Here is a 17,194-nt window from a genome sequence, read left to right on the forward strand (position 1 = left end):
AAAAGAGAAACTGGAATCAATATTATTGAAAAACATAATGTATAGACAATAAAAGGTAGAAAAACGTTTTGAGTTTATTAACTGGAATATGTTGGCTTTGGGAAATGTGCATCATTGCTGTCTGTGTATTGTGTTCAGTACAAAAGGAATTGCATTTCTGTTTTATTTCTCTAGTGATCCAGTACATGCTAAGTTGATTTGGGGTTTTCTCAGTTATTACCCAAATACAAACACAATTATAACATTAATTAATAAGTTTTGGATGTTACTGAATACTATTATTCTATCTCACTTTATTTCCAGTTTTGGCACAGTACAAGTCATCACAAGGACAAAATATAAGAAAACCAGCGGACTGCATTAGGGGCTTATTAGCCCATTCAGCTATGTTTAAACAAATGAGCGATCTGCATGAAAGAAAATATTTATTTTTATTATTTTGACTTATAAAACACACTTGTCCCTGAAACATGCTCAAAACAGAATAATCCATTTGTACAAAAGAGATGAGGTGAAGATGTGATTCCATGTGCCCCAATGAGAGTTTAATTTTACTTCCAATCTTTGTAACACAGAGGCTTCCCAAAGCAGATTACAACAACAGTTAAGATGAACCCATCAGTAAACAGGATATCCTCACTGAAATTTGGCCATGTGTTACTATATTACATAGAACGGTGTAGAAAAATGAGCACAAAATACAACCTTTATTAGTGCTGTTTCTAACAGCTACAATAACTTCTGAAGTAGTTTTACTGCTATTCAGTTTTGATTTAATGATATTTATATCTACATATGGGAAACTTTCAAATATATTAAAAGTAAAAAGTTTAACAAAAAAATATATATAATATTTTGCTATTGTTTTCAATAGCGTTTGCTATGTTTTGGGTGTACTAAAACCGCGGCAAGCTCCGCCTACTGGCTTCAGCTCATATAACGGACTGGATAGGTTAACTTCGTCTCCTGTTTTTTTCCTTCAACCTCCTTGGGTGTGCGCCTGGCGTGGCGACCCCTCCACGTGCAGCCGAACGCTGCACGTGGAGGGTCCCCACACGCATGCGCGAGTAGATCAGGTGCCTTCTGACGCTAGTGGTTCCGTATAGGTAACAAGGTAGGTGAGCCTGGCAACGTCAGCTCGGGCAGAGCGCGAGAGAGAGAGAGAGTGAGTGAGTTAAGTGCAGCTGCGCTGAATTATTGAAAGGCGGAGGAAGCGGTATTTGGGCGTCTTGGAGAGAGAACCCTGGAGAAGTAAGTGGTCACCGTTATATGCTCGTTCACTTTAACACGGGGAGCAAACGCCGTTCTCGTGCAGGTTTTCTACTTCCAACTTGTATTTGAAATAGCGCCCGTGACAGGTTCGGAAGGAGAGAAGTTGTGTCATAGGGTATTGGGGTACCGGAGAAGGCAAGCAGTGGGCGGCCTGTGGCAGGGTGAGTTGGGGGGGGGGCTGTTGGAGGAAGAGGTGCCGGATCGCGGACAGGGAGGAGAGAGTTGACCACGGGGAAGGGAGACCGGTCAGGAGGACTGAGCGAGGGCAGCCGAATGCGTGTGACTTGGTATCTTCTTGGCTATAAACTGGTTGAACAGCTTTTGTTAACGTTCTGTGATGAATACTGTGGCTTTGTGTTTGTGGGAAGGAAAGAAAAAGTGGAGGACATTATACGCGAGTAAATTATGATGATTTTTATAATCCTCGCAACCTAATCTCTCCAACTTCCACCCCCAATTCTGTTCTGACTTAAATACCAACCTACCATCCTTCTCTTTCCATCGCTCCTTAATTTTAGCCCTCCTTACCCTTTCTCCCAAATTACACTATCCTATCCTGTCTACCCTCTTTTATCCTAGTCATATATTATCTAGCTCAACTTATCATACACTACTAAGCCTGATTTTACGTTGTTTTACTACTGTTTTATTAAAATTCTATTAACTTTGTATTTCAAATTACTATGTAAGCCGCATTGTGTGGGAAAGCACGGGGTACAAATGTAATAATAATAATAAATCTTCTCTCCCTCCCTCCTCCCAATCTTTTCCTCTTAAGGGTGATCCTGCTTTACTAATACTATTTCGGAGGGCTGGAGAGATAGCTAGGAGCATGGAAGACTTTCCTGAGAGAGCCTAATCCTATTTTTCAAACTTGTGTGTAGTGTCCCGTAATTTATATTACATGGGGCCATAAGAGCCGATTCGCTGTGTGCCAATGGGTGCTGAACATACCCCCCCCCCCCCCCCCCGGCAATATTGAATATGCTCGTTTGTTTCGTCCAGAGTAATATGTATGTATGGTGTTTTGGCACCCCCGATCATCTTGAAATGATGATGGTACCTATGCGTAGGGTATCTCGAAAAAGTAGCCAGAGCCAGGTTTAGTGGGTAGGCAAAACCCCCCCCCCAGAGATTGCTGCCTTCAACACAGTGACTGCATTGACGGGAGGAAAGGGGGATTATAGCTTACTGAGACATGGAAAGTTGAATCCAAGCACCATCTCACTGTTTAGTATTTGTGAGACCTGGCTCCTATCTTTTTCTGTAGTTTATAATTTGGTTTAGCTCGTTTGGGCTTTTAGAGCTAGTCCAGTAGTCACTGCTTGGCTTACTTATCCATTGTTCTGGTTTCTTCACATTTTTAGTATATATTTATAGGAAAGTGCTGCTTGCTGTGCTCTGGGCCCCCCTCCCACATTCGCTTTAGTTCTAAATAGTAAGCATGCTAGGGGGTTTTAAATAGGAAGCATGCTAGGGAGACATTTTTTAGCTGTATTTAATTTGGAGGACATAGATTGTGTGGTGCTTTAGGCATGACTCTTACTGTCTTTTGACCTTTCCATTCCTATTAGTTCCTTTCTTATATGTATTTAATTGTATGTAAATTTTTGATTTGTTCCCATAATAAGCTATTATCGTGTGGCTTACTTCAAGGATCCATCCTTTCTCCCCTCTTGTTTAACATTTTCCTTAGGCCCCCTGCCACAGTGATACAGTCATAATATTCCTTTCAACATTTATGCAGACAACATTCTGTTGCTGTTGAAACCAACCCTTCCCCCCCCCCCCCTCCCGATTTGTCATATCTTCAGCATTGCCTGGAGGCTATCACCCAATGGCTGTTTGATCATTGACTTGTGCTAAATTGGAATAAAACTGTGGCTTGCTGGTTGAGGGGCCATTTAACACCACCTTCTGTAGCACTGTCTTTTAGGTACTTTGATTTACTCCAGTGACTAGTTCTCAGTATTTAGGTGTCCTATTAGATTTTGTACTTTGGACTGCAGATTTCTTCACTATTTATTTAAAACAAATTTTTTCCCTTTTGAATCAGTTACACACTGTGCGATCTTTTTGATTATAATACTTTCCAGTCTTTGATCTTGGCTCTCTACTCGTGACTAGGCTTGACTGTTTCAATTGCGTTGATTTAGGTGTGTTCAAAACCCTACTTAAACTGCTTCAGAATATGGCAATCCATCTTTTTTTGCCATCTCCATAAATCAGATCATTTCACATGATTGGCTGCCAGTTCAATTTTGTATTCAGTTCAAAATCCTGGTGTTAGCCTTTTGTGCATTTCACCAAGGTTCTCTGCCTTATCTACTCTGACCATTCCTTACTCACCATTGCAAGGGTTTAAGATCCTTGACCACATAGGAGCCGACTCTGTGGGTGTTTGAGCACCCCCAATATTGAGAAAATTCATTGTATGTGTCCAAGGAAGGGTTATTTCCACTGGGCTTAGCACCCCTAATAATTTTGAAAAGTTGGCTCCTATGTTGACCATCATATGGTCTTGCCTGGCCCAAATTTGGTTCAGTTGGAAAGCGCATGATATAATGCTTTTTTTTTTTTTTTTTTTGTGGTGCCATTGTTTCTGTATAGTTAACCTTTTCTGAGAACATTTAAATCCTTGCTTAAAACTTGGCTTTTTTTGAGTAGGCCTCTTTCTATGTCCCAGTAAGTATTGGTAGTATATTTGTCTGGCACCATTTTCCTATGAGATTAATGTTTTACTCCAGGTTGTACTTCTGAATGTATAAGTTAGTGTTTCTTTCCTATCATTATTGCAGTTCTTTTCTTTTTATGTACTATTAGTATGTAACCCACTTAGCCCTGCTTGACAGTTCACATGGTATAGCAAGTTGTATAAAGTCACAATAAACAGGGGTGGTTGCATGGAGTGAAGGAAGGAAGTTGGTTAGAGAAAGCCTTATACCGAAGATGCTTCAGAATTATCTAATTGTTCCACATCAGCATACTACTTAATATGACAAAGTACTGTACAATTTAAAATAGAAATCAGTATTATGGTCTTCGATGCGTTGTCATTTAGGGAGAGGTCAGTTAACTAACTGTTAAGTCAGCAGATTACAGTGTTTGCACACTGAAAATTTTTAACTAAAATGTTAAGCAGCATCTGTAGTCAAATATACAAGGTTATGTAGATGACCTGAAAATGACAACATCTGTATCCCCCTGTTCAGAGCACAAATCTGTGTGGCCTTAACCAGCCTAAACTCTGAACTCGCTCTGGAAATCGTGTGCTACCTTGTGTACCATCTGTGCTTATAACACTTTATAACTGTTGACATATTTTCAGTGGCGTCGCGAGGGCAGCTGACACCCGGGGCGGGTCGCTGCGGCGCACCCTCCCCCTCCAGAGCGCAACCCCCCCCCGCCCGAGAACATACCTGGAAGGCGGTGAGGGGCGGGCGGGAGAGCCAATCCGCCGAGTGCACGCCGCTGGGGGGTGTCGGTGCCTCGCTGGTTCCCTGCTCTCTCTGCCCCGGAACAGGAAGTAACCTGTTCCGGGGCAGAGAGAGCAAGGAACCAGTGAGGCGCCGACACCCCCCAGCGGCGTGCACCCGGGGTGGACCGCCCCACCGCCCCCCTTCCTACGCCACTGCATATTTTGTGCCGTTAGAGCTGAATCTTATATGTAGTGCTTTACAATGTGGGTTCCCAGTTCTTCAGAAGAACTGAGCAGACTGGATGGGCATATTGTTTATATTTACGGGCATCACTTTTTCAACGTTACCCTGTTGCTGGAGGCACATTCATTGGTCTGGTTTTCAGGATATCTGTAGACATGAAGTGAATTTGGGCTTGAAAAGGTTCAGAAACATTGGTGTACACAAATGTTTTTTAAAAATGTGCTCTTCAGCTTGGAGAAAAGGCAGCTGAGGGGAGATACGATAGAGGTCTATAAGATGAGTGGAATGGTACGGGTCGATGTGGAGCGTCTGTTTATGCTTTCCAAAAATACTAGGACAAGGGGGCATGCAATGAAGCTGCAGTGTGGTAAATTTAAAATGAATCGGAGGAAAAATTTCTTCACTCAACGCGTAGTTAAACTCTGGAACTCGCTGCCGGAAAAGGTGGTTAAGGCGGTTAACTTAGCGGACTTTAAAAAAAAAAAAAGGGTTGGATGGCTTCCTGGAGGAAAAAGCCATAGAATGTTATTGAATGGATGAGGGAGTAATACAGTATTTCTAGGATGGGCGGGACAAGTTGCTTGTTCTTTTGGCCGCTGTTGGTGACAGGGTGCTGGGCTCGATGGACCCTTGGTCTGTCCCAGTTTTCCGATACTTATGCACCCTGGACACTGCAGAGCAAGTGGTATGGATATGCATGAGAAAAAGAAAATCTAGGAAAGAGAGCCCCACTAGTCTGCAATATTTAGAAACTCATAATATACTTCATTTTTCTCAGTTGTTTCTATTCAGCATCTAGCATGGAAACTGTGTTAGTATTAGGATCTTTGATAGATGCTGCCAGGTCAGCTCTCAGTGGCGAGAAGAAAATGCTCATTCTTCAGTTTGATCTTTCAAGTGCCTTTGACCTGGTAGATCATATAATGCTGTTAATGATTCTAGAAGAAAGGGGGTTCTCACTTGGTTCTGTGGCGCTTTGGTATATTGTATGGAGTCAAAATGAATAATAAAACTTTCTGACTCCTGGCAAAATCCATGCAGGGTCCCACAAGGGTTACCTCTATCCCCTACATTATTTAATGTATTTTTATATTCATTTGGACTAGAACTGAAGAGACAGGGATGTCTTAATTATGCAGGTGACATTACTACTTAAATCCCTCTGTATCCTTCATTGCATGCAGAGTTGCCTGTTATTCAGAAACAAAAAACGGATGCTAAAACAGGAGTTAAAGCTAAATACGAGAGAGAAAATTTATCTTGATTGAGATTAGACCAGATCCTAACTAGACATCGTTTACAATTAATATAAATATAAACACCTGTCAGTTAAGATTTTGGGAATACTCATTGATCAAACTTTAGCTGTTTGATATGGAAAACCTTTTGCCTGATGCCAAAAAATTTACACATACACAGCTTTCTCATTAGATCAGTTCATACTATTAACACAAGCACTACTGCTTTCACAATTGGGCTAAGAAGATAAGAATAGCCATACTGGGTCAGACCACTGGTCCATCTAGCCTAGTATCTTGTTTCCAACAGTGGTCAATCCAGGTCACAAGTACCTGGCAGAAACTAATTAGTAGCAACATTCCATGCTACCAATTTCGGGGCAAGCAGTGGCTTCCCCATGTTTGTCTCAGTAGCAGACTATAGACTTTTCCTCCAGGAACTTGTCCAAACCCTTTTTTTAAACCTGATGTGCTAACCACTGTTACTACATCCTCCTGCAGAGTTCTGGAGTTTAAATATATTAATTGAGTGAAAAAATATTTTTCTATTTGTTTTGAAAGTATTTCCATGTAATTTTCCTTGTGTTCCCAAGTCTTTGTATTTTTTTGAAAGAATGAAAAATCAATTCAATGTTACCTGTTCTCCACCATTCATGATTGAGGTCTGCAAAATCCTATCTCCCCTCAGCTGTCTGTCTTCCATGCTGAAGAGCCCTAACCTTGTTAGCCTTTCCTCATATGGGAGGAATTCCATCCCCTTTATCTTTTAGGTTGCTTTCCTTTGAACCTTTTCTAATTCCGCTATATCTTTTTTTTTTTAAATACAGCGACTAGAAGTGAACGTGGTGCTCAAGGTGAGGTTGCACCATGGAGCGATAGAGGCATTATAATATTCTTGGTCTTATTTACCATCCCTTTCCTAATAATTCCTAGCATACTTTTTTTTGGCTGCCGCTTCACACTGAACAGATGATTCCAGCGTATTGTGTACAATGCCACCTACATCTTTTTCTTGAGTGCTGACCTCAAAGGTGGTCCCTAGCGTCAGGTAACCGATTTGGATTTTTCTTCCCAATGTGCATCAATTTGCATTTGTCTACATTGAATTTCACCTGCAGTTTGGATGGCCAGTCTTTCAATTTCCTAAGGTCTTCCTGACATTTTTCAGAGTCCGCATGTGTTTTAAGAACCTTGAATAGTTTTGTATCATCTGCAAATGTAATCCTTGCTTGTCGTTCTGATTTCTAATATTGTTTTTCTAGGCTGTTCTAAGCAATCGCTGAAGAAATTTCAATCCATCCAAAATACTGTTGTCTGATTAATCTTCTCTCTCTAGAAATATAATAGTATTTCACAATTGTATGTATCCTTGTACTAACTTCATTTAGAAGCCAGGATACAATTTTATAAAATTTTGTTTGGTTGAGCACCATTCTATATGTATGAACACATAAAAAAATGTTTCATTTTTTAAACTCTACCTTCCAAGATTGTGTGAAAAAAAATATAGTTTTACTGGTTTCTTACAGCTAGTTTAGGAGGAGGATTAAAACTAGTCTGTTTGTGTGTGTGTGTGTATATATATATATATATATATATATATATATATAATATATGTGTGTGTGTATATGTGCTAAACAAAGAATAGCAAGCACAATCATTTAATAGAAAAACACTTTTTTTTAAAAATTCCCAGTTGTTGTTCTGGCCTTTTTTTAGTTGTGATCTGCTCAGAACTGCGAAGGTAAAAGAATAATACTAATCCCAATGTTACATAGGTGCTGTATGCAATAGCAAGGCCTGGCTGGCTGCGCCCTACAAGCTGCTGTTAATTTCCACATACTGAGGCTTATGTCTCTAGGAAGGAGAGACGTGTGCTCTGAAAAGAGCTCCTGCATTTTGAAGAACCACTGCTGGTATCTTTTGTAGCTGCAGCAGGCTGAGAACAGAGCCCAGTTGCTAGTCTGGATCTCAGTATCATGCAGTGTTGACTCTGTGGCACAGCTGATTAGGGCTAAAAACACTCGGGTTGGAAAACATGGACATACACCAAGTCTTTAATGTATGCAGATGTACCTCATACGTGTTTATTGTGGTTGTCCAGGAAGCCAGACTGCCTTGGTGTTCTTCCAGTCAGAACTAGGTTGAGAAATGGTGATCCATATTGGCCCTTGGACTTGACTTCTCCAACTCTGCAGTAGACTTTCTGAAGTCATGCTAACCTTTTGCATTTCTTCTTGGTTCCACTTCTGATTGTTTCCTCTTACTCTGTTGCTCTTACTTGTCCTGACCTATTTGAACTTTTCAAGTGGCATGTAGGCAAACACTATTCTGCTGTTTTGTGGCTAATATTCATATACATGATTGTGCTGTGAACTGATGACTCTTTTTTGCATGCCTTTTGGCTGATGCCAAGAACCTGTACAGTACGGGGACTTATGACCTACTACCACCTCTCCCCCCCCCCCCCCCCCCCCCCGAATGCTAAATTTTCAAACCGGCGCTGACTTATGGGCTTCTTCACAGGAGGGCTCCTTTTTTCTTCCAGAGATTTGCCTTCTGCTTTGAGAAGCCGTAACCTAAAATAATATCCCTCAAATTTTATAAATGGCACCCAATTAGATGTGCAGTTATAAAATAGGACCAACTTCATGCATAACACAATTACCAAATGTGCACAGTATAAATCCAATTTGACAGAACTTATAAAATAGAATACATGCGACAATCTCCCTCCATTTTATTCTGCTTGACTTTCGGTGTGCTTTTGAGCTTTCTAAGCATGCTCGCCATATAGTCAAGAACAAGTGTGGAAAGTAAGGCTCATGAAATGTTTTCCAACTCATCTCTGCACTTGTACTCTGGAATGGAGCGGAAAGGGACTGTTTAAATTGAATAGAACTGTACCTAAACATTCTGTTGGTTTGGGAAGAAGAATAAAACGATAGCCAAGTGTAATATATCACGAAGATGGTTCGATCACTGGAGTTTATGGTGGGCCAGTGTCCTTGGGTATTGCTGTTTTTTCTCCACCACTAGTTGGCAGTACATAGCAACCAGCAGCAAAACACACTGTTCAGTCACTAGATGCAGAGTCACCATACATAGCAACCATTGAGGGCTATAGGCTCAACCATTGAGGGCTATAGGCTTCAACCACCAGGTTTCAAAGAAGTAAAAGAAATGTACATCTGAGTCATTTAAGAGTGTGGCAATGGGGGCTGGATGGTGAAGTGCGCCTCATGGATTTCCAGTCTCTGAATGTATATGTACCCAGGAGGGTGGGGTGAGGGGGGCAGGCAAACTGAAAACAGCAGTTACCTGTTTCGGTATATAAATGTTGGTAAACTGGAATGTCATCTCCCATAGAAATGCCAGAGGCTCTGTTATTTCACCGGAACAAATGGCGGTTAGTGCAGTGAGCTTTGATCCTGGTGAACTGGATTTGATTCCCACTGCAGCTCCTTGTCACTCCGGGCAGGTCACTTAACCCTCTGTTACCTCAGGTACAAAATAAGTACCTGCATATAATATGTAAACTGCTTCGATTCTATAAAATCCTATGCTCATTCCCTTTGTTCTCCTTGGTCTAATTTGGCCAAGCTTTGTTTTATTTTCCTTAGTTTTGCCATGTACCAAATTTAGTCCAGTTCTCTTAAATCTTTGGAGTATTATGTCTCCAGGAAGATGGACAGATGGATGAATGGGTGGACATTTGTGACCTCTTTATACATAATTGTTTTCTAACATTCTTGGGTTGGAAGGAAGAAAAATATAAGAATTTTTTGTGGTTTTTTTTTTGCATTGAGTCTGGATAACTTCAAGGCAAAGAAACAATAAAACATAGAAAAAAAACCCAGTCCGCCTCAACTTTTCATTTTGTTCCCTTCATAAATTTAATGGGTTCTGTAGGAGTGTGATTTATTCAGCAAGTACAGTAAACTGATTGCAGGAGGACAACCTGCAGTACTCCTGATAAATAATGCCTTGGTTATGCTTGGGAAGAAAAGTTGCTTATATATTCACATTAGTTTATTTCCATAGCACTGCAATCTGCATGTTTATGGGGTGATTTGGCGTGCTATAGCTGTATGTTGGGGTATATTGGAAATTGGAATCCTGCGTGTGTGTGTGTGTGTGTGGGGGGGGGGGGGGGGTGTTTAGAATATGTAGCTAAACATTTGAGGACAAAATGTTGTCCCCTTCCTGAAGCAGATATCTTTTAGTATTAGTAGTTAGCTCTGACCGCAGCAATTACGTTTGCCTAAAAAATGTGTATAGAACAGTCTTTCTTGAAGCTTCAATGATTTAGAAATAGCCTTTCTCCCCAGTACTTCTAAGGAGATGTCATTATTTATTCAGTTGCTTTTTAATTCAGTCTAAGTATACTGTAGATACGATTACACTGGAGATCTGATCTAATGTGGATTTATTTAATGTGATTAATTTCTTGGCCCCAATGTCTGCTTTATATCGGATCTACAGTGAATCTTTCTGGTATACATTGTCTTCATATTATGCTTCAAAAAGCACCCCAGCTTCCTTTGTTTTGTTTTTTTAAATGTAATATTTTATTTTTTTCCTCTCTTCCTACCAGTAGATGGAGGCAAGGTGTCTTCTGTACATAGGCTGCTGCACTTGAAGTGAATCTTGTGTTCTTTGCCCCCAGTTGAAGAGCAGTTGTTTTGGACTTGTGTAGTAAGGAAGAAGCCCTTCCAGGTCTGCTTCTATAATGGAGCACATTACTGGTTCCAAAGGATCAACGGGTAACACCTAGGCAGGTGTCTAATCCTCCTTTTCCTCCTGGGGATCAGCCCTATAGGGGTTGTGTTCTCCTTGCCTCCTCCAAACCAAGACAGCACTGAACGGCCCTTTTACAAAGCGGCGGTAAGCCCAACACAAGCTTACCATATGCTAATCTGGATCTGCTGCCGGCCCAACTTCATTGCTGGCAGTAGTTCTAGCCCCAGCTTGTGCCATTTGCCATGCTAGGGAAAATATCTGGCTATTTTCTAGTGTGGTGCTAACCTGGCGGTAATTGGGCAGTGACATGCGCTACTCAGTTACCACGGGAGCCCTTACCTCTACCTCAGTGTGTGGCGGTCTGTTCTCCTCCTCACATGGCCATGCGTAAGAGCAATGTTACCGCATAGCTATCTTCAGGCATTTTTACCTACTGTGGTAAAAAGGGCTCTGCACTAACGGCAGGGGCTGATTTTGTCGCATGCTGTGGCCCTTTTTACCACAACTGACTAAAAGGACCCCCCCCCCCCCCCCCCCCCCCCCCCCCCAATGAGATTGTTGCCTCGGGGATGAGGATGAACTTGGAGCTAGCCAAAGTAGTAGCTGTTTTAGTAGAAAAAAAAAAGCAGCAAAGGAAGCGCCATCTTTTGTACAGCAGGAGTGCAGAGCACTAGTGGTTGTACAGATATGTTCCTGTGGTCCTCATCTGAACTGCCAGAGGTATGTCTGACATACTTAGTGGTGGTGCTACTGCACTGCGTGTAGGAGGCAGTGACAGAGTTTGGCTGCCGACATCTCCTGCCCCAAAGTGATGGGACTTCAATTCTGGGGCCACATACTGAGAGGACTAAACAGAAGCCATTCAGCTACTGTGATTTATATGTTCTTGAACGCTAGAAAAGGCTCAGCCTCCATACTCTGATACTGGTTTGGTGGCAAGAGCAAGCTTTATCTCCTATTGATGTGCCAATAAAAATGTTCTCTTTTAAAAGGATATGGAGAATGAGCTGTCCCTTAACTCTCTTCGGGTACAAGTAGTGACATCGGTATAGAAATAGTCCAAGGGGCATCTTTGCAGCTCACCCAGACATAGGTGAGCTGTTTAACTCTCAGAGAGAGTGCACACTTCAGCCACTCATGCCCATTTGGAAATAAATTGGTTCTTAGGGCTTTAACTTTTGTTTCCTATGAGTCATCAAGGCAAATATTGCTGGAGGACCTGTTACTTTTAAGGTAGTCTTTCAAGTGGCCATCTGTTTTAATAAAGTACATCTCAGAGCTTCCAACTTTTTCATGTAGGTAGCCATGCTTGATGTTAAAGGAGAGTTTATCCTTTCATTTTTCCCAGAAGCTGCCCCATTCCATTTGATGCTAGTAACTTTAGTAGGAATCCCACAGTCATTTACTGTATAAATTGTATGTGTTTTTGCAATAAAAGAAAAAAAGTGGCTAATTCCAATGTGAAAATCCAAAGGCCCTGAACTATTACTGTCAAGAAAAGAACAATAGTACAATAAAATCTGAGTGTTGGTACTAAAATTCTTCTATTGGTTGTGACTAAATGTGACATGAAGTGACTAAACAAGTGAACAAAAATGCAATAAGATGAATTGAAAGAGGAAAAGGAGGCAGGCATAGTTGCGATATCAGAGGATCCAGTATGAAATGTCTAAGAAGAATGTGGAGCAAAAAATCAATAAAATACCAAATGAGAATTGCATACAAAGACCATAAGCCATCAAAATATATGCTTCTGATTAACCTGGATCAAATCAACACTGTATGCAAGGCTTCCATAGTCAGATGGATTAGGGAGGCTGTTGCTTTTGCCTATTCTAGCAAAGGTCTATATGGAAACATACAAAATGATGGCAAATAAAGGCCATTATGGTCCATCCATTCCATCTGCTCTCTCTTCTTTCCTGTAAGAAATCCACATACCCGTCTCATGATTTCTTGAATTTAGTTACAGTCCTGGTCTCCACCACCTCCATTGGGAGGTCATTCCACCTACTACACTTTCTGTAAAGAAGTTGTGTTTTTTTTTTTTAAAGAGTACTTCTGACTCTAACCCCTTTCTTACTTGATATTATGCCCACTTGTTCCAGAGCTTCCTTTCAGTTGAAAGACACCTGCCTCCTGTTCATTTGTACTGTGGAGACATTTAAATATCTGCAGGTTAATAAGTCCACTTGACAAGGGCTTAAGCATCATCCTGGGTTGAATGTAGATTCATATCACCAGAGGATTTATGTAGCTTAGCCTCTTAGTCACCATCTCATTTACCAAACATTACTGGCTGGACTTAAAAGCCAGGTAAAGGCTGCATTTGGTTCCAGAAGTACTTGCCTGAATCTCTCTCGTGCTCTCTTCCCCCCCCCCCCCCCCCCCCAGAAACCTGCAGAGGATGCCATAGTGTGTTTGAAGGAAACAGTTGGCCTTGCAAAGGGAGAACCCCCCCACACCTATTTCTCCATGGTGTGGTATTCAAAGGGCAGATCCAAAACAGCTAGAAGGAATTGCCCCATTCGCAATCCTGGTTGCCATGTTCTGAAACATCTGCATACAGTGGAAGTGTTTTGGGGAACCCACGTAAGTCAGACAAAAGTAGCTGCAGGCAATTCCCAGCTCTTTCCCTCCCCTGGGTGATGTGCTGCTCATGTTGTAAAGAAGGAAGTATTGCCAATGACGCAGCCTGGAAACCAAAGAAGAAAGTGGCCCACTTGCAGCCCCTCAAGGATTTTGTGAGGTGGACTCTTTCCAAAACTGTTGCTTGAGGGCCTTTTAATATGGTATTGAAGAATTCTTCAAGAAAATACATATCTTGATTGTAACCCACACTGAACTGGTTGGTGGTTGTGGGATATAAGATTGTAATAATATTAATACAATTTAATCACAGCAGTAGACAAATAGTGTTTGAATAACACACATGAACATCTGAAGAAGCTGTGAGTTAGGATTTTGGTACTCGTTGGATATGTCTGGCATTTGGACCCAAAAAGTGTCTGTGAAATGTGTAGCCTTTACTGCTGCTTCTACTTTTTTAAATTTTTGTGCTAATTTAAGATTGCTGCTTGATTCTAGCAGCCAGATCTCATAAAAAATGTCCCAAACTGAAAAGTCTAAGCTGGCTGTTGGACTTCTCGGAACAGTGAAGACATGGTAATATCTGAATTTAAATCTATTAAAGACATTCTTTACCAACATATTGAATTATCTTGTGACATGAGAAAGGAGATGGAGGGAATACATGCTAAACTTGCACCTTCTCAATTGTATGCTAAAGCCTTAGAGAAACGCACAAGTGTAAGCTGTTTAATCAAATCCAATGCTGATGCCATTAAAGGCCTAAGAGAGGATCTTGAAGATTTAGCGAACAGATCCAGTAGAAATAATATAAGGATCTTAGGACTTCCAGAGGGAGTAGAAAATCAAAATAAGATATATCTATATATATATTTTTTTTTTTTTTGGCAGACTGGCTACCTGGATTCTTGAATATTGATTTCACTCTGGTCCTTGAAATTGAAAGGGCTCACCATAGCTAATGTGTCACACCCCAGATCTGTGGTGGAAAAAATCCTATGATATGATACAAGCCCTTCAAATCCTCATGGCTGCAAAAGATAAGCCGCCTTTATTTTATTGAGGCAAGAAAGTACTTATTCTATCAGACTTAGCAAAAACCACCTCTATGAAAAGGAAAGCATTTCTAACTGTCAGATAAGATTTGGAAGCTTGCTTTGGATTACTGTACTCTGCAAGAATGAAAATGTACATAAAATAACCGTACCACCATTTATAAAGAGCATGAAGTTCTATATGCATGGATCATGCAAATTAAAATTGGATGACTACTTATCTACTATAATAAAACTCACCCTCAACGTTCTGAAGACAACGTTCTGAAGTCACTCAGTCACTCACTGAAGGGTTCATGGATTCATGGTGGTGAAGCCAGAACACTGATCATGTCTCTCTGCTCCGCCCTCGCATGACTGACCAATCAGAAAAAACACCCTCACCATTCTGAAACACAAAGGACCATCACAACACCGTTCCCAGGCAACACTAGGCAACGTAAGACGGACCAATCAGGGGAAACTACGTGACAATAAGGGAGGAGCATTCCCCAGCAGAATGGCTCATTATCTGTGCAGCACGGAGAGCACAGAACCACCGCTGGAACGAGAGAAGAATATTCCTGCTGTGGGTATGTGCAAAAATAGACCGGGGGGGGGGGGGGGAGAAATTTTTAAATGCCTAATGCCGGTACTGAAGAGTGCCAGAGGGCCCATAGCAAAGACTATATTTGGGATTGCTTGACATGGAGTCAGAGGAGCCGGAAAACAACGTGCCCGTCACCATCTGGGACGTGGGCGAACAGGACAAGCTGCGGCCCAGCTGGAAGGATTATCTGCGACCCAGCCAGCAGCAAACAGCCACCAAGGAAGGGGGAGGAGTACTCCTTCCCTGCCTAGGAATCGCTGGAGACTGGCTGCCAAACTAACGAAACAACCGCACACCGACGCACCACCTCCATCATCAACAACCTGCACACACACCGCACCCTCACACACACACACAAAAAATAACTCTGTGACACATACACAAAAAAAACCCACATACACAAAAAAAACCGTTTCATTGGTTTCGGAAACGGGGCTAAACAGTAAGATAAAGGAAATCATTAGAGCCAAAAAACAATCCTTCAGAAAGTGGAGAAGAGAACCAACTGAAAGTAACAGGATAGATCATAAGGAATGCCAAGCCAAATGCAAAGCGGAGATAAGGAGGGCAAAAAAGGACTTTGAGAAGAAATTAGTGTTGGAAGCAAAAATACATAGTAAAAATTTTTTTAGATACATTAAAAGCAGGAAACCGGCCAAAGAGTCGGTTGGGCCGCTGGACGAAAATGGTGTTAAAGGGGCGATCAAGGAGGACAAAGCCGTAGCGGAGAAATTAAATGAATTCTTTGCTTCGGTCTTCACCGAGGAGGATTTGGGGGGGACACCGGTGCCGGAAAGAATATTTGAAGCGGGGGAGTCGGAGAAACTAAACAAATTCTCTGTAACCTTGGAGGATGTAATGGGTCAGTTCAGCAAGCTGAAGAGTAGTAAATCACCGGGACCTGATGGTATTCATCCCAGAGTATTAATAGAACTAAAAAATGAACTTGCGGAGCTACTGTTAGAAATATGCAATCTGTCCCTAAAATCGAGTGTAGTACCGGAAGACTGGAGGGTAGCCAATGTTACTCCGATTTTTAAGAAGGGTTCCAGAGGAGATCCGGGAAATTATAGACCGGTGAGTCTGACGTCGGTGCCGGGCAAGATGGTGGAGGCTATTATTAAGAATAAAATTGCAGAGCATATACAAAAACATGGACTGATGAGACAAAGTCAGCACGGATTTAGTGAAGGGAAGTCTTGCCTCACCAATCTAATGCATTTTTTTGAGGGGGTAAGCAAACATGTGGACAATGGGGAGCCGGTTGATATTGTATATCTGGATTTTCAGAAGGCGTTTGACAAAGTGCCGCACGAAAGACTCCTGAAGAAATTGCAGAGTCATGGAATCGGAGGTAGGGTATTATTATGGATTAAGAACTGGTTGAAAGATAGGAAGCAGAGAGTAGGATTGCGTGGCCAGTATTCTCAGTGGAGGAGGGTAGTTAGTGGGGTCCCGCAGGGGTCTGTGCTGGGTCCGTTGCTTTTTAATGTATTTATAAATGACCTAGAGATGGGAATAACTAGTGAGGTAATTAAATTCGCCGATGACACAAAATTATTCAGGGTCGTCAAGTCGCAGGAGGAATGTGAACGATTACAGGAGGACCTTGCGAGACTGGGAGAATGGGCGTGCAAGTGGCAGATGAAGTTCAATGTTGACAAGTGCAAAGTGATGCATGTGGGTAAGAGGAACCCGAATTATAGCTACGTCTTGCAAGGTTCCGCGTTAGGAGTTACGGATCAAGAAAGGGATCTGGGTGTCGTCGTCGATGATACGCTGAAACCTTCTGCTCAGTGTGCTGCTGCGGCTAGGAAAGCGAATAGAATGTTGGGTGTTATTAGGAAGGGTATGGAGTCCAGGTGTGCGGATGTTATAATGCCGTTGTATCGCTCCATGGTGCGACCGCACCTGGAGTATTGTGTTCAGTACTGGTCTCCGTATCTCAAAAAAGATATAGTAGAATTGGAAAAGGTACAGCGAAGGGCGACGAAAATGATAGTGGGGATGGGACGACTTTCCTATGAAGAGAGGCTGAGAAGGCTA

The 17,194-nt window shown here is 41.8% G+C and overlaps 1 protein-coding gene across 3 annotated transcripts in view; it reads left to right on the forward strand.

The window, feature by feature from the left end:
* The first annotated feature begins 1,143 nt into the window (after window positions 1-1,143).
* Window positions 1,144-17,194, forward strand: part of SEMA4G (semaphorin 4G) — a 408,621-nt gene continuing 392,570 nt past the window's right edge. For all 3 annotated transcript variants that reach the window (XM_030202836.1, XM_030202840.1, XM_030202839.1), the window contains exon 1: window positions 1,144-1,251. The gene's annotated coding sequence lies outside the window, so the exon portion shown is untranslated. The remainder of the gene's footprint in view (window positions 1,252-17,194) is intronic.

The sequence above is a fragment of the Microcaecilia unicolor genome, chromosome 5 (assembly GCF_901765095.1).
Source record: "Microcaecilia unicolor chromosome 5, aMicUni1.1, whole genome shotgun sequence".
NCBI classification, from domain to species: Eukaryota; Metazoa; Chordata; class Amphibia; order Gymnophiona; family Siphonopidae; genus Microcaecilia; species Microcaecilia unicolor.